At 46.8% G+C, this 18,974-nt stretch overlaps 1 non-coding gene across 1 annotated transcript; it reads left to right on the top strand.

The window, feature by feature from the left end:
• Nucleotides 1–6,698: 6,698 nt before the first annotated feature.
• LOC139230690 (U2 spliceosomal RNA) lies at nt 6,699–6,895 on the top strand. The gene has a single exon (XR_011587959.1). It is a non-coding gene; the product is annotated as a U2 spliceosomal RNA (small nuclear RNA).
• Nucleotides 6,896–18,974: the final 12,079 nt, after the last annotated feature.

Below are 18,974 nucleotides of genomic sequence, written 5' to 3' on the forward strand. Positions count from 1 at the left end.
CAGCTTTCTATGTGAGATAGTGTGCACTGTAATACAATAGCTTAGTATAGGTAAAAAGGTATTGAGGGATAGTTAGCATAGAGGGCTACAGTAAAGGAAAGTGTCGAGACGGCAGATATACATTGGGCATGATTCACTAGAAAGTTTAGAACATCTGGTAAGAAATTGAGGAAAAATAGTGTAATACAGCAGGCAGTATTGTGAGTATTATGTGTGATACATGGTTTAGGTCAGGTCATTAGAATTTTACAGGGCAAATCTAAGCAAGCAGGATGCATTGTCAGTTTTAAGGCAATTTAAGAAGTATCAAAAGGTAAAGAATTACAGCTAGTTTGGAGCCAAAATGTCTGGTTTAAGTTACTATTCTGGTATGGTGTGATGTTTATGACCATGCAAAACTGTCCTTTTACTGATCAGAAATAAATCACTTTCCATATTTGTGAGAATGAAGTATTTGTGGTGCATTGCACCATCTTTTGGTGTAGAAACATATGACCAGAATCACAGGCAAGAATCTTAATGGATAGGTTTAGAGCAAGTCAACTGACTTTACTTACAATATGTCTTTAAGGTGTATAAATGTGCATTGCTTTCAGTAATTGGTATTCTGTACTAAGAAGTCACATGTATCCAGATCACAACTCGCTGCGTAAAATAAATGTTTCCTTATGTCCCCTCTGGTTCTTTTGCCAGTCACCTTAAATGTGTCTCTGTCCTCCTGAAGTCTGTTACTATCGTCCTCATTATTTGCTACATTTCGTGTCATCTGCAAACTTTGAAATTATGCCCTGTATACCCAAGTCCAGGTCATTAATATACATGAAAAAGAGCAGTGGTCTTAATTCCTTCCCCTGCAAAACACCATTGTAAACTTCCTTCCATTCTGAAGAACAACCGATCTGATTACTCTGTTTCCTGTCCCTTGGCCAATGATGTATCCACACATCCACTGTCCCTTTAATCCCGTGGGCTTTAATTTTGCTAACCGGTGCATTATGTGGTGCCTTACCAAACTCCTTTTGAAAGTCCATATACATAACATCAACCGCACTGTCCTTATCCACCCTCCCCGTTACTTCATCAAACAACTCAATCCAATTAATCATACACAATCTGTGTTAATTAACCAATCAGTGCTGGCTTTCATTTATTCACCTGAACTTTTCCAAATGCCTCATGCTTGCAGTTTGCACGTTTCTTTTTATTAATTCTTGGGTTGTGGGCATCACTGATAAGACTGACATTTATTGCCCATCCCTAGTTGCCTTTAACTGCATGGCTTGCTAGGCCACTTCAGAGGACAGTTAAGAATCAATCGTGTTGGGGTGGGACACATCGGCCCAGACCGGTTAAGGCTGTAGGTTTCCTTCCCCAAAGAACATTAGTGAAGCCGTTGGGTTTTTACAACCATCCGATAGCTTCATGGTCACTTTTACTGAGACAGTCCCCACTGCTTATAGCGGGTGTGTTTACGTTGATGCGATTTGCCTGCTCTACATGGTAAAACCAAAAAAGGAAAGTAACCAACAGGTTTTTTGAACAGGAAATCTCATTGAGCAACAACCTCTCCTAATTGTTAGACGCTGTTTGAAGACCTGACCCTGCCTGAAATCAGCGGAGATTTATAAATGGGTAAGTGCATGGTAAGTATTTATTGAATTACCGATAAATTTGGCGTGCTTCGTACATTATAAGCCTTTGTCATTGACTCCTGTGGAAATGATTGCCATTATTTGCCCGCTATAGGCAGCTGAGCATGAACATTATAAGATAATGAGGGGGCTCGACAAGGTGGATGCAGAGAGGATACTTCCACTCATAGGGGAAACTAAAACTAGGGGACATAGTCTCAGAATAAGGGGCCGCCCATTTAAAACTGAGATGAGGAGGAATTCCTTCTCTGAGGGTTGTAAATCGGTGAAATTCTCTGTGGAGGCTGGGTCATTGAATATATTTAAGGCGGAGATAGATTTTTGAACGATAAGGGAGTAAAGGGTTATGGGGAGCGGGCAGGGAAGTGGAGCTGAGTCCATGATCAGATCAGCCATGATCTTACAGAGCAGGCTCGAGGGGCCAGGTGGCCTACTCCTGCTCCTATTTGTTGTAAGTGGTGGGGATTCCACCAGTTTCTTATTTCCAGATTGTTTAAAAACAACTCAAATTGTCAAACTGACACGGTTGCATTCTCTGGATTACCAGTCCAGTAATATAACCACCGCACGTACATCTACGTAACCTTTGAATTGATCCGTTACTTTTAAAATAATAATTGTTAGCAAATTTAAAAATGTTGACTTTCTCCAAAGAAATGAGGGAGCTTTTCAGATCACTATTCACATTGTGAAATTGCAGCTTCCTTCAACAGATCGCCGCGTGTGCTGCTGAAATGCCTGCAGATCCACAGAGGCATCGATCAGTATCAGAGGAGAATGAAGCCGCCTGTAAGTGCCCTGAATTGAATTATTTTTTTAAAAACCAATAAAATTCATCAGTAGCAAATAACCAGCCATAACCTTAGTGCTGTTTGTAGTTACTGGGGTGAAATGATCTGCACATTCGACCACTTGACCCTCGCCGAGTTTGAGATATTCCACCAATCAACGGAGGGGAGACCCGGCTCGCTGGGAAATCCCAGCCAGTTACACGGCCAATTATAGTCGCCAATCAGCAGCTTCCATTTAAACTTACCCGCAACCTCTGACGTGTGAGGGATGGATAGCTACAAACCTCCAGGTAATTGGTGAATCACTGAAAATATGCAAATGTGCAATACCAAAAATGAAAGGAGATAAAGGAACTTTTTTTTTTGCAACGGATCTGCTAGACACATCAGCAATTTACTATTGCAATAATGTTTCCAGGACGGATGAGTTCAGTTCCTGCGAGCGCCTCTGAGCAGAGGGAGCTGTGGCGGATGATGGCAGCAGGCAGGAGGTTCAGTTCCAGCTAAAAGTGCACAACTTTAGCGACGTGTTCTTTTTTTTAATATTTCAAAATATACTTTATTCATATAAAAATGTGCACAGTACATTTGGATGTGGTCATCGATTCCATACAATACATTTGGATGCTGACGGCAGTTCCGTTCAATGCAGTTGCTTGCTCTACATTTCGAGGTACAATTCAGTACAATCCAGGATACATTGTAATACAGTCATCAAATTACGTTACATGTGGCACTATACGGTACACGGAATGGGTGAGGGTACAGTTACATTTCTTTGCAACATACATTACTAAACAGAACTTGCATTATACATGGCACTGCATAGGTGTTTTCAGATCATACAAAAAGTTGACAAGTACAGCCCAAGGGGAGTTTTATACTGATTCCATCCCCTGGGTTTACCGTGGCAGAAGGGCTTTAAACTGTGGCCCCTCCCCACTGTGCCTTTGCGGCGACTGCACCAATTTTTAGTGCATCCCTCAGCACGTACTCCTGGATCTTGGATTGCGCCAGTCTGCAACAAGTTTCATTCAGCAAGACCAAAGAGCGTCTTTCACCGAGTTGATGGCCCTCCAGCAGCAGATGATGTCTGTCTCGGTGTGTGTCCCTGGGAACAGCCCGTAGAGCAGAGTCCTGTGTTACGGAGCTGCTTGGGATGAACCTCGACAGCCACCACTGCATCTCCATCCAGACCTGCCTTGCGAAGGGGCAATCCCGAACGAGATGGATGACAGTCTCGTCCACACCACAGCCGACTCGGGGGCAGAGTGCCGTGTCTCTGAAACCCCGGCTGTGCATGAAGAATCTGACGGGTAGGGCCCTCCTCACCGCCAAACAAGCTACGTCTTGGTGCTTGTGTGAAAGCTCTGGCGATGAGACGTTCTGCCAAACGAGTTCGACAGTCTGCTGAACAGTGCATTATTTTTTTTAAATTTCAAAATATACTTTATTCATATAAAAATTTGCACAATACATTGGAAAGCAGTTCAGTACATTTGGATGCTGCCAGCAATTCCATACAATACATTTGGATGCTGACGGCAGTTCCATTCCATACGTTTCCTTGCTTTACATTTCGAGGTACAATTCAGTACAATCCAGGATACATTGTAATACATTCATCAAATTACATTACATAAGTCACTATATGGTACACGGAATGGGTGAGGGTACAGTTACATTTCTTTGCAACATACATTACTAAACAGATCTTGCATTATACATGGCACTACATAGGTGTTTTCAGATCATGGTGCTCTATGTATACAAAAAAGTTTCACAAGTACAGCCCGAGGGGAGTTTTACACTGATTCCAGCCCCTGGGTTTACCGTGGCAGAAGGGCTTTCAACTGTGGCTCTTCCCACTGTGCCTTTGCGGCAATGATGCATTCTTTTTTAAAAAATTTCAAAATATACTTTATTCATATAAAAATTTGCACAATACATTGGAAAGCAGTTCAGTACATTTGGATGCAGTCAGCAATTCCATACAATACATTTGGATTCTGACCGCAGTTCGTTTCAATACATTTCTTTACTTTACATTTCAAGGTACAATTCATACAATCCAGGATACGTTGTGGTACGTTCATCAAGTTACATTACATGTGTCACCATACGGTACACAGTCAGGGTACAGTTACATTTCTTTTCAACATTCATTACGCAACAGAACTTGCATTATACATGGCACTACATAGGTATTTCTGTGCACCAGCTCATTGTAATAGGGAACGAATGTTCTGCTCCCCAAAGTCATTTCACCAACTCTGCTTTCTTATCTTCCTGTCCCACTGTACATTTACAATGTTCGCATATCTTATGTAAATTAACAAAATCAGATTAAACCCTTTTTTTCATGAATACTATTGCGTGATCTCAATTGGTGTTGGATCAATGGCTCAGTGGGCAGCATTCTCACCTCTGAGCTGGAAGGTTGTGGGTTGAAGTCCCATTCCAGGTACCTGAGCACAAAAAACTAGGCTGACGCTCCCAGTGCAGAGCTGAGGGAGTGCTGCATTATCAGAGGCTCCTTCATTCTGATGAGAAGTTAAACCAAGGTCTGCCCTCGAAGAAGAGCAGCGGAGTTCTGCCCAGTGTCCTGAAATCAATATTTATCCCTCGATCAACATCACTAAGACAGAACAGATTGGTCATTATCATATTGCTGTTTGTGGGAGCTTGCTGTTTGCAAATTGGTTGCTACGTTTCCCACATTACAACAATGACTAAACTTCAAAAAAGTACTTCATTAGCAGTAAAGCGCTTTGGGATGTCTTGAGGTTGTGAAAGATGCTATATAAATGCAAATCTTTCTTTTATTCATTTACATTAAAAAATAGAAAATAACTTGCATTTATACCTTGTCTTTCACCCTACGATGTTTCAAAAAGATTTACATAAGAACATAAGAAATAGGAACACGAGTAGGCCATACGGCCCCTCGAGCCTGCTCCACCATTCAATAAGATCATGGCTGATCTGATTACGGACTCAGCTCCACTTCCCCGTCCGCTCCCCATAATCCTTATCTCCTTATCGTTTAAGAAACTGTCTATTTCTGTCTTACATTTATTTAATGTCCCAGCTTCCACAGCTTGCTGAGGCAGCGAATTCCACAGATTTACAACCCTCTGAGAGAAGAAATTTCTCATCATCTGTTTTAAATGGGCGGCCCCTTATTCTAAGATTGTGCCCCCTAGTTCTAGTTTCCCCCATCAGTGGAAACATCCTCTCTGCATCCACCTTGTCAAGCCCCCCCTCATAATCTTATACATTTCAATAAGATCACCTCTCATTCTTCTGAATTCGAATGAGTAGAGGCCCAACCTTTCTTCATAAGTCAACCCCCTCATCCCCGGAATCAATCTAGTGAACCTTCCCTGAACTGCCTCCAAAGCAAGTATATCCTTTCTTAAATATGGAAACCAAAACTGCATGCAGTATTCCAGGTGTGACCTCACCAATATCTTATATAGCTGTAGCAAGACTTCCATGCTTTTATACTCCATTCCCTTAGCAATAAAGGCCAAGATGTCATTGGCCTTTCTGATCACTTGCTGTACCTGTATACTATCCTTTTGCGTTTCATGCACAAGTACCCCCAGGTCCCACTGTAATGCAGCACTTTGCAATCTTTCTCCATTTAAATAATAACTTGCTCTTTGATTTTTTCTGCCAAAGTGCATGACCTCACACTTTGCAACATTATACTCCATCTGCCAATTTTTTGCCCACTCACTTAGCCTGTCTATGTCCTTTTGCAGATTTTTCGTGTGCTCCTCACACTTTGCTTTTCCTCCCAGCTTTGTATCATCAGCAAACTTGGCTACTTTACACTCAGTCCCTTCTTCCAAGTCGTTAATATAGATCGTAAATAGTTGGGGTCCCAGCACTGATCCCTGCGGCACCCCACTAGTTACTGGTTGCCAACCAGAGAATGAACCATTTATCCTGACTCCCTGTTTTCTGTTAGTTAGCCAATCCTCTATCCATGCTAATATATTACCCCTAACCCCGTGAACTTTTATCTTGTGCAGTAACCTTTTATGTGGCACCTTGTTAAATGCCTTCTGGAAGTCCAAATACACCACATCCACTGATTCCCCTTTATCCACCCTGTTCATTACATCCTCGAAGAACTCCATCAAATTTGTCAAACATGACTTCCCCTTCATAAATCCATGCTGACTCTGCCTGACCGAATTTTGCTTTTCCAAATGTCCTGCTACTGCTTCTTTAACAATGGATGATCGCTTCTCGGCCTTTTGGCTAAGATCATGCGTAACTGACCTGACAGGGGAGTAACCATGATCCCAACGTGGTTCTCCCTGGATCAGGAAGGTGGTTCTCCTATGCTTTTTGGAAATAGGAGGTGGGTGGGGTGGTTTGACTCATCCACCTCCACGGAGGTGTGTGGGGTTGCTGACCCATCCACCTCCATGGCACGAACCTGGTATTGCAGTACTTCCAGGAACGGTGCTTGGGCTCTAGGCCTTTTGGCTAAGAGCATTAGCGCAGGGTGATCCTTGATGTGTGCAAGGTGACCTCTGGCATTTGTGATCTGACAAAGAATTGGAAAGATTGGCTACGAAAAATTTAAAAAAAAACAATGGACTCTAACGTTTTCCCAACCACAGATATTAGGCTAACTGGTCTATAGTTTTCTGCTTTTTGTCTGCCTCATTTTTTAAATAGGGGCATTACATTTGAAGTTTTCCAATCTGCTGGGACCGTCCCAGAATCCAGGGATTTTGGTAAATTACAACCAATGAATTCATTATCCCTGCCGCTACTTCTCGTAAGACCCAAGGATGCAAGCCATCAAGTCCAGGGGATTTATCTGCCTTTAGTCCCATTATCTTACTGAGTACCACCTCCTTAGTGATTGTGATTGTGTTAAGTTCCTCCCCCCCTATAGCCCCTTGACTATCCACTGTCGGAATATTGTTAGTGTCCTCTACCGTAAAGACTGATACAAAATATTTGTTCAGAGTTTCTGCCATCTCCCATTACTAATTCCCCGGTCTGGTCCTCGAAGGGACCAACACTTACTTTAGTAACTCTTTGCCTTTTTATATACCTATAGAAACTCTTGCTATCTGTTTTTGTATTTTGTGCTAGTTTACTTTCATAGTCTATCTTCCCTTTCTTAATCATTTATTAGTCGTTCTTTGCTGGCTTTTAAAAGCTTCCAAATCTTCTGTCCTCCCACTAGTTTTGGCCACTTGTATGCCCTTGTTTTTAATTGGATACCGTCCTTAATTTCCTTAGTTAGCCATGGATGGCTATCTTTTCTCTTACACCCTTTCCTCTTCACTGGAATTACAGCCAATAAAGTACATTTTAAGTGTAGTCACTGTTGATGCAGCAGCTTTTATGTCTACCTGAGAGAGTCTGACATCCAGTACTGGATGAGCAGAAATTTTCTCCAATTAAATATTGGGAAGACCGAAGCCATTGTCTTTGGTCCCCACCACAAACTGCATTCCCTAACCACTGACTCCATCCCTTTCCCTAGCATCAATCTGAGGGTGAACCAGACTGTTCGCAACCTAGGTGTCATATTTAACCCTGAAATGAGCTTCTGGCCACATATCCGCAGCATAACTAAAACCACCTGTTTCCACCTCTGTAACATCCTCTGTAACATCGCCAGTCTCCACCTCTGCCTCAGCTCATCTGCTACTGAAACCCTCATCCACGCCTTTGTTACCTCTAGACTTGACTACTCCAATGCACTCCTGGCTGGCTTCCCACATTCTACCCCACGTAAATTTGAGGTCATCCAAAACTCGGCTGCCTGTGTCCTAACTTGCAACGAGTCCCGCTCACCCATCACCCCCTGTGCTCGCTGACCTACATCATCTTCCGGTTAGGCAATGCCTTGATTTCAAAATTCTCATACTTGTTTACAAATCCCTCCATGACCTCGCCCCCTCCCTATCTCTGTAATCTTCTCCAGCCCCACAACCCCCCCCGAGATGTCTGCGCTCGTTTAATTCTGCCCTCTTGAGCATCCCTGATTATAATCACTCAACTATTGATGGCCGTGCCTTCTGTTGCCTGGGCCCCAAGCTCTGGAACTCCCTTCCTGAACCTCTCTATCTCTCTTTCTTCCTTTAAGATGCTCCTTAAAACCTACCTCTTTGACCAACTTTTGGTCACCTGCTGTAACTTCTTCTTATGTGGCTCGGTGTCAAATTTATTTGTTTGTCCTGTGAAGCGCCTTGGGTCGGTTTATTACATTAAAGGCGCTATATAAATACAAGTTATTTTTGTTGCTATTGTATGCTGCAGTTCCACATTGAACAACAGATGTCCCCAGAGGTGTGGAATACAAGAGCAGGGAGGTTATGCTTAAACTATAAAACACTGGTTAGGCTGCAGCTGGAGTACTGTGTGCAGTTCTGGTCACCACATTACAGGAAAGATGAGATTGCACTGGAGAGGGTGCAGAGGATATTTAAAAGAATGTTGCCTGGACTGGAGAATTTTGGCTATGAGGAAAGATTGGAGATGCTGGGTCTGTTTTCTTTGGAGGCTGAGGGCAGACCTGATTGAGGTGTATAAAATTATGAGGGGCCTGGATAGAGTGGATAGGAAGGACCTGTTTCCCTTGGCGGAAAGGTCAACAACCAGGAGGCATAGATTTAAAGTAAATGGTGGGAGATCTAGAGAAAATATTTTTGTTTGTTTCAAAGTATATACTTTATTCATATAAAACATTTTCACGAACAGTTCAGTAAATTTGGATGCAGTCAGCAATTCCATACAATACATTTGGATGCTAACGGCAGTTCCCATTCAATTCATTTGCTTACTTTACATTTCAAGGTACAATTCAGTACAATCCAGGATCATCATCATCAGAGGCGGTTCCTCGAACGAGGATGACTTGCTTCCACATGAATTCACCGATGTTTCAATGAAGGACCCAATGTTCCAGTCCTGAACTCCAATTGAGGGGGTGGAAGATGCCTGTGCGAGGATTTTTTTAATATGTGGTGACCGTTGCACACCAGCCACCACACGGGCTCGACAGAGCTCGGTCTTGGTCCAGTGGCAAGGGTTAACCAGGACGACTGGAGACCTGCTCTGCTGCACGGACCCAGTGCGCACACATATCGCAGTGTGAGCTGGCCCGTGCTGCCCCTGGGCCCTCGCCTCTTCTGGGCCCCGTACCCTCATTCGCCGATCCTCCGCCACGATCTCTCGCCGATCCTCCGCCACAAACATTCGCCATAACTCCACCACGACCCCTTCACCTCCTTTGTGGCACTCCTTAAAAACCAACCTCTTTGACCAAACTGTCCCAATATCTTCAGATCAAATTTTGTCTGGTAATCACTCCTGTGAGTCATTAATCAAGTTAGATTCGTTTAATTTATGAACTGTGTGAATTGCAGAATTTATTCGGGTGTAATACAGCCCACAAATCACATTACATGCAGCACTATACAGATGAAAGCAGTGCACAGAACGGATGAGAATACATTTACAAAGGAAATATGAGGAGAATGTTTTTACCCAGAGGGCGGTGGGGGTCTGGAACTCACTGCCTGAAAGGGTGATAGAGGCAGAAACCCTCACCACATTTAAAAAGTACTTGGATGTGCACTTGAAGTGCCGTAACCTACAGGGCTACGGACCAAGAGCTGGAAAGTGGGATTAGGCTGGATGGCTCTTGGTCGGCCACTCACTACCCCCTCACTACCGCCACCAGAACAAGAGGCAAAACGCCAATCCACAGCCCCAGGCGACCGGGAGCAGTCAAGCGACCAGTGCAGCCCCACTCCGGGAAACCGGGAGCAGCGAAGTGCCCAGCGCACACGAGCTCCGGAATACCGGGATCGAAGCAGCGACCAGCGCAGCCCAGCTCCGGGACAACGGACGACCGAAGCACCCCAGCTCGTGAGTGAGGAAAAGAGGGAACCACCAACACCAGGCGATGACAGCGCAGAGGATATATCGGTCTGTCTGACAACACTGCAGCAGTCCCCTGGTCAAAGCACCCCCACGGCAGAGGATGACCTGTATCCCAGCCCAGGTGAAGTAGACTTTTATAGTGTAAATCTATGTATGCAGGAACTGGCCACTGGGCAGGTCTCCAACTTAAAGGACGGTTTATTTGTAATGTAAATGTTTTGAACTGTAACCAGTAACTTTAAAATGGATTTAAAAATTGCTACTATTAACGTGCGTAGCGTAAAATCCACTACGTGATTTGTTTCCACCTTGCGGTACCTCTCCAAGGTCAAAGCAGACCTGCTGTTCTTGCAGGAGTGTGGTCTGCCGCACTTCAGCAGTTACCGGCAATGGTCACGATGGTGGACCCATGGACCATCCGTCTGGTCAGGAGGCAACGCCAGCCGGTCTTCCGGCCTGGGCATTCTGCTGTGGGGAGGGCACTTCACCATCACCGAAGTTAAGGAGGTGGTGGGCGGCCGCCTCCACGTAGCAGATGTAATGTACAAAAATTCCCCTCTCAGGTTAATTAATGTTTATGTCCCAGCTCTCAAGAACGAGCGGCTGGCCCTGTTCCAGCAGCTCCCACTGCTACTGGCAATGTCCAGGCCGGTCATTCTGGGCGGTGACTTCAACTGCATCATCGATGCGGCTGGACGATCTAGCAGAGCCGACAGCAAGCTGGGCACCACGTCCAGACTCTGATGGACGCGGTAAAAGACGGCAAGCTGTGCGACGTCTTCAGCAACCCTGCAGACGGAGCACCGCGCAGATACACCTGGTCGAGACCAGACGGGTCCGTCCGTTCCAGAATTGACTTCCTGTTTGTGTCCCATACGCTCAAGGTCAGATCCACCGACGTCACGCCGGTGTTCTTCTCTGACCACTGCCTCCTACTGGCCGACTGTCGCCCACAGGAAAACCAGAAAGTTGGCAGAAGGATATGGAAGCTCAACGTGAAACTGTTGACTCCGGAAAACATTGAGAGGGATTACAAAGGTTGGAGAACCGTAAAACCCCTCTGCGATTCCCCGATGCACTGGTGGGAAACAATCAAGACGAACATCAAGAGGTTCTTCATCCTCAAAGGTGTTCAGGAGGCGAGAGGGAGACAGAGGGAATTGTCCCAACTCCAGAAGAGCATGCAAAACCTGCTCCTGCTGCAGTCGATGGGGGTCGATGTCACGGAGGAACTCGAAGAGGTGAAGGGCCAGCAAGCCTCGCTCTTTGCCTCAGAGTCCTCCAAGATCATCTTCCGATCCACAGTCCGCTCCGTCGAGCAGGATGAGACGTGTTCAGGTTTCTTCTTCCAAAAGGTACACAGGGGGAGCTCTGTGATCACCAGCCGAAAGGAAGAAGACGGTTCTGTGACGTTTTCGTTGCCTGACATGCTGAGGATCAGCAAATCCTTCTATGCCAGGCTGTACGACGTCAAGCCCACAGACCGTGCGGCCTCCCAGTCTTTCCTGTCGTCTATCTCAGAAGTCTTAGATGACAACGAGCGGGAGAGTCTGGACCACCCGTTAACTCTGGATGAGATGACAAAGGCCGTCCGGTCCTTCGAGACGAATAAAACTCCCAGAAGCAACGGCTTACCGGTCGAGTTGTTTTCGGCTCTGTGGGACTGGATAGGCCCAGACCTGCTGGAAGTGTATGGAGGTATGCTTCTGGCCGGCAGCATGTCAGAATCGATGAGGAAAGGCATCATCACCCTCATCTACAGCAGAAGGGGGAGAGGGAGGAAATCAAAAACTGGCGGCCCATTTCGCTGCTCAATGTGGACTACAAGATCCTGTCAAAGATCATCGCCAACAGGGTCAAGTCTGCTCTGGAGCTGGTGATTCACCCGGACCAGACCTGCGCTGTCCCCGGCAGGAAGATCTCTGATAGTCTGGTGCTACTCAGGATACGATCGCCTACGTGCGGGACAGGGGGGTGGACACCTGCTTAATCAGCTTAGACCAGGAGAAGGCCTTTGACAGGATATTGCACACGTACCTGATGGACGTGCTCTCCAAAATGGGGTTTGGGGAGGGCATCCGAAATTGGGTCAAACTGCTCTACACAGACACCAGTAGCACAGTTCGAATCAACGGGTGGGAAACTCAAAGCTTTCCAATCAGATCTGGAGTCAGGCAAGGCTGTCCCCTCTCCTCTGTCTTGTTTGTGTGCTGTATCGAACTCTTTGCCGAGTCCATCAGGAAGGATGCGAGCGTTAGAGGGGTGATGATCCCAGGCAGCGGAGACGCTCAGGTCAAGATGTAGCCATCTTTTGCTCGGATCCGCAGTCGGTCCGCAGATTGCTCACAATCTGCGACCAGTTTGAACTGGCCTCGGGAGCGAAGGTCAATCGCAGCAAGAGCGAGGCCATGTTCTTTGGCAACTGGGCCGACCGATCCTTTATTCCCTTCACCGTTAAGCCAGATTACCTGAAGGTGTTGGGAACATGGTTCGGAGCAGACGGGGCGTGCGCCAAAAACTGGGAAGAGCGTATCGCCAAAGTGAAACAAAAACTGGGATGGTGGAAGCTGCGCTCCCTCTCCATGGCAGGAAAGGACCTGGTCATCAGGAGTGAGGTGCTCTCGGGGTTGCTGCACGTGGCACAGGTCTGGCCCATCCCTCGCTCCTGTGCTGCGGCAGTCACCCGGGCCGTCTTCCACTTTGTCTGGAGATCCAAAATGGAGCGTGTCCACAGAGACACAATGTACAAATCTCTGGACAGTGGAGGAAAGGATGTTCCGAACGTGGCCCTCATCCTGATGGCCACCTTTGTGTGCGGCTGCATCAAGCTGTGCACAGACCCCCCGTACCCAAACACCAAGTGTCACCGTGCTGAGGTTCTACCTGTCCCTGGTGTTGTGAAGGATGGGTCTGGCCACGCTGTTGCGAAACGCCCCCACCAGTTGGACCATGTCTGTCCACCTGTTCTTCGTGGAAAAGGTTTTCAGAAAAAAACCCTTTGACCACAAGGCCATAAAACAGTGGTCAGCACGTAAGGTCCTGGACGCCCTACGAAAGAAGGAGAGGGTGGACCCTGTCGGGTGGTTCCCTGAGCAGACTGTCGAACTCGTTTGGCAGAACGTCTCATCACCAAAGCTTTCACACAAGCACCAAGACGTAGCTTATACTTATACTTTATTCATTTAAAAATTTGTACAGTACATTCAAAAGCAGTTCAGTACATTTAGCTGCGGTCAGCAATCCCATACACTACATTTGGGTGCTGACGGCAGTTCTGTTCGATACATTCCCTTGCTTTTCAGTTCAAGTACAATTCGTTACAATACGGGATACATTGTAGTACATTCAACAAATGACATTACATGTGTCACTATACAGTACACGGAATGGGTGAGGGTACATTTACATTTTTCTTTTCAACGTGCATTACGAAACAGACCTTGCATTGTACATGGCACTACATAGGTGTTTACTGATCATGGTGCTCCATGTACACAAAAAAGAAGTTACAAGCACAGCCCGAGGGGAGTTTTGTCCTGATTCCTGCCCCCGGGTTTACCGTGGCAGAAGGGCTTTAAACTGCGGCCCTTCCCCACCGTGCCTTTGCGGCGGCTGCACCAATTTTAAGTGCGTCCCTCAGCACGTAATCCTGGATCTTGGATTGCGTCAGTCTGTAACACGCAGACGTGTTGCAGACTGGCACTAAAAATTGGTGCAGTCGCCGCAGAGGCATGGTGGGGAAGAGCCACAGTTTAAACCCAGGGGCTGGAATCAGTACAAAACTCCCCTCGGGCTGTACTTGTCAACTTTTTGTATACATAGAGCACCGTGATCTGAAAACAACCTATGCAGTGCCATGTATAATGCAAGTTCTGTTTAGTAATGTGTATTGCAAAGAAATGTAACTGTACCCTCACCCATTCCGTGTACCGTATAGTGCCACATGTAACGTAATTTGGTGATTGTATTACATTGTACTGAATTGTACCTCGAAATGTAAAGCAAGCAAATGTATTGAACGGAACTGCCGTCAGCATCCAAATGTATTGTATGGAATTGCTGACTGCATCCAAATGCATTGAACTGCTTTCCAATGTATTGTGCAAATTTTTATATGAATAAAGTATATTTTGAAATTTAAAAAAAGCTCTTGGTCAGCCGGCGTAGACACGATGGGCCGAAATGGCCTCCTTCCGTGCTGTAAATTTTTATGTTTCTATGATCCTATCACCTCGTCAGTGCATGCGCCTTGCAGTTCCACTTTGAACCAACAGATGTCCTCTTCACTTCCTCAGTCTGTATTCTGCAGTTCCACTTTGAACCAACAGATGGACCATGTACAGTAGACACCTCAAATCGCTGGAGAAATATCACCAACGATGTCTCCGCAAGATCCTGCAAATCCCCTGTGAGGACAGACGCACCAACGTCAGTGTTCTCGATCAGGCCAACATCCCCTGTATTGAAGCACTGACCACACTCGACCACACTGGGCAGGCCACATCGTCCGCATGCCTGACACAAGACTCCCAAAGCAAGCGCTCTAACTCCTACACGGCAAGCAAGCCCCAGGTGGGCAGAGGAAACATTTCAAGGACACCCTCAAAGCCCCCTTGATAAAGTGCAACATCCCTGGGAGTCCCTGGCCCAAGACCACCCTAAGTGGAGGAAGAGCATCTGGGAGGGCGCTGAGCACCTCGAGTCTCGTCGCCGAGAGCATGCAGAAACCAAGCGCAGGCAGCGGAAGGAGCGTGTGGCAAACCAGACTCCCCACCCACCCTTTCCTTCAACCCCTGTCTGTCCCACCTGTGACACAGACTGTAATTCCCGTATTGGACTGTACAGTCACCTGAAAACTCACTTTTAGAGCGCAAGCAAGTCTTCCTCGATTTCGAGGGACTGTCTATGATATGATGATGATGAAGTGCACCTTGCAATTCCACTTTAAACCAACAGATGTCCCCATTACAAAAGTAAAATACTGTGGATGCTGGAATCTGAAATAAAAACAGAAAATGCTGGAAATCAGCGGGCCAGGCAGCATCTGTGGAGAGAAACAGAGTAAACGTTTCAGTTCTGTGACCCTTTGTCAGAACTGGAAAAGTTCAAGATGTAACAGATTCTTAGGAGCACTGAAAGGGGGAGGGGAGGAAAGAACAGAAGGGAAGGTCTGTGATAGGGTGGAAGGCAGGAGAGATTAGAGAGATCAAAGGGGTGATGGGCCGACGGGCCGACTTGAGATGGTAATGGCAGAAGTTCGAAAAAGATTAATTTGGTTAGGGGGTGAATGGTGGGATAAGTACTAGTTGCCATGGAAATCTAAGAGAGAATAAATACATCAGAGCAAAATATGGCCAGAGGTCATTGTCTGAACTTGTTGAACTGGATGTTGAATCCAGAAGGCTGTAAAGTGCCTAATCGAAAGATGAAGTGCTGTTCCTCGAGCTTGCGTTGAGCTTCATTGGAACAGTGTAGGAGTCCGAGGACGGAGAGGTCAGAGTGGGAGAGAGCGGGCATTAGAGGGGTGATGATCCCAGGCAGCGGAGGCGCTCAGGTCAAGACCTCCCTGTACATGGACGACGTGGCCGTCTTTTGCTCGGATCCGCAGTCGGTCCGCAGATTGCTCACAATCTGCGACCAGTTTGAACTGGCCTCGGGAGCGAAGGTCAATCGCAGCAAAAGCGAGGCCATGTTCTTCGGCAACTGGGCCGACCGATCCTTTATTCCCTTCACCGTTAAACCAGATTACCTGAAGGTGTTGGGAACATGGTTTGGAGCGGACGGGGCGTGCGCCAAAAACTGGGAAGAGCGTATCGCCAAAGTGAAGCAAACACTGGGATGGTGGAAGCTGCGCTCCCTCTCCATGGCAGGAAAGGACCTGGTCATCAGGAGTGAGGTGCTCTCGGGGTTGCTGCACGTGGCACAGGTCTGGCCCATCCCTCGCTCCTGTGCCGCGGCAGTCACCCGGGCCGTCTTCCACTTTGTCTGGAGGTCCAAAATGGAACGTGTCCACAGAGACACGATGTACAAATCTCTGGACAGTGGAGGAAAGGATGTTCCGAACGTGGCCCTCATCCTGAAGGCCACCTTTGTGTGCGGCTGCATCAAGCTGTGCACAGACCCCCCGTACCCAAACACCAAGTGTCACTACGTGCTGAGGTTCTACCTGTCCCCGGCATTGCGAAGGATGGGCCTGGCCACGCTGCCGTGAAACGCCCCCACCAGTTGGACCATGCCTGCCCACCTGTCCTTCGTGGAAAAGGTTTTCACAAAAAACCCGTTTGACCACAAAGCCATAAAACAGTGGTCAGCACGTAAGGTCCTGGACGCCCTACGAAAGAAGGAGAGGGTGGACCCTGTCGGGTGGTTCCCTGAGCGGACTGTCGAACTCGTTTGGCAGAACGTCTCATCGCCAGAGCTTTCACACAAGCACCAAGATATAGCTTGGTTGGCGGTGAGGAGGGCCTTACCCATCGATGCGGATGAGACAGTCATCCATCTCCTTCAGGATTGCGCCTTCGCAAGGCAGGTTTGGTTGGAGATGGAGTGGTTGCTGTCGAGGTTCATCCCGAGCAGTTCCGTAACACAGGACTTTGTGCTCTACGGGCTGTTCCCAGGGACACACACCGAGACAGACATCACCTGCTGCTGGAGGGCCATCAACTCGGTCAAAGACGCACTTTGGTCTTGCCGAAACTTGCTGGTCTTCCAGAGCAAGGAGATGTCCACATCTGTGTGTTACAGACTGGTGCAATCCAAGATCCAGGATTACGTGCTGAGGGACGCAATTAAAATTGGTGCAGCCGCCGCAAAGGCACGGTGGGGAAGGGCCACAGTTTAAAGCCCTTCTGTCACGGTAAACCCAGGGGCAGGAATCAGTACAAACCCCCCTCGGGCTGCAATGGTAAACCTTTTGTATACATAGAGCACCATGATCTGCAAACACCTATGTTGCGCCATGTATAATGCAAGTTCTGTTGCTTAATGCACGTTGGAAACAAATGTAACTGTACCCTCACTGTATACCGTATGGTGTCACATGTAATGTAATATTATCTGAATGGTGACAGATTAGGAAAAGGGGAGGTGCAACGAGACCTGGGTGTCATGGTACATCAGTCATTGAAGGTTGGCATGCAGGTACAGCAGGCGGTTAAGAAAGCAAATGACATGTTGGCCTTCATAGCGAGGGGATTTGAGTACAGGGGCAGGGAGGTGTTACTACAGTTGTACAGGGCATTGGTGAGGCCACACCTGGAGTATTGTGTACAGTTTTGGTCTCCTAACTTGAGGAAGGACATTCTTGCTATTGAGGGAGTGCAGCGAAGGTTCACCAGACTGATTCCCGGGATGGCGGGACTGACATATCAAGAAAGACTGGATCAACTGGGCTTGTATTCACTGGAGTTCAGAAGAATGAGAGGGGATCTCATAGAGACGTTTAAAATTCTGATGGGTTTAGACAGGTTAGATGCAGGAAGAATATTCCCAATGTTGGGGAAGTCCAGAACCAGGGGTCACAGTCTAAGGATAAGAGGTAAGCCATTTAGGACTGAGATGAGGAGAAACTTCTTCACCCAGAGAATGGTGAACCTGTGGAATTCTCTACCACAGAAAGTTGTTGAGGCCAATTCACTAAATATATTCAAAAAGGAGTTAGATGTAGTCCTTACTACTAGGGAGATCAAGGGGTATGGTGAGAAAGCAGGAATGGGGTACTGAAGTTTCATGTTCAGCCATGAACTCATTGAATGGCAGTGCAGGCTCCTATTTTCTATGTTTCTATGTTTCTATGTAACTTGATGAACGTACCACAATGTATCCTGGATTGTATGAATCGTACCTTGAAATGTAAAGTAAAGAAATGTATTGAACGGAACTGCTGGCAGCATCAAATGTACTGAACTGCTTTCAAATGTATTGTGCAAATTTTTATATGAATAAAGTATATTTTGAAATTAAAAAAAATAGGCTGGGTTTGTTCTCATTGGAACAGAGGAGGTTGAGAGGAGACCTCATTGAGGTGTGCAAAATTTTGAAGGGCTTGGATATAGTGGATAGCAAGGGCCTATTTCCATTGGTGGAGGGGTCAATTTCGAGGAGCATAGTTTTAAGGTGGATGGTAGAAGGTTCAGAGGGGATTTGAGGGGGAGCTTTTTCAGAGCGTTGTGGGGGTCTGGGACTCACTGCCTGGAAGGGTGGTGGATGCAGAAACCCTCACCACATTTAAAAGGTGATTGAAGGGGCATAAAGTGCCGTAACCTGCAGGGTTACAGACCTAGAGCTGGTAAATGGGATTAGACTGGATAACCTCTTGTTGGCTGGCGCAGATACAGTGGTAAGTACTGCAGGCAATAGAATACGACCAGGGTGAACTCCTGGACTAGTTTCGATCACCTGGATGGGTCGGAGAGGAATTTTCCTTGATTTTCTTTCTCCCTAAATTGACCTGGGTTTTTGCCTCTCCCAGGAGATCACACGGCTCTGGTTGGGGTGGAGTGTAGAATGTTTCGGTGTAAGGGGTGTCGCAGTTGTGTGGGGCGGACTGATTGTGCCTGGTGCTTTTACCTTTCCGCCATTGTTCATTGTTCATAGGTTT

Source organism: Pristiophorus japonicus, chromosome 19 (genome assembly GCF_044704955.1).
Source record: "Pristiophorus japonicus isolate sPriJap1 chromosome 19, sPriJap1.hap1, whole genome shotgun sequence".
In the NCBI taxonomy this organism is placed as follows: Eukaryota; Metazoa; Chordata; class Chondrichthyes; family Pristiophoridae; genus Pristiophorus; species Pristiophorus japonicus.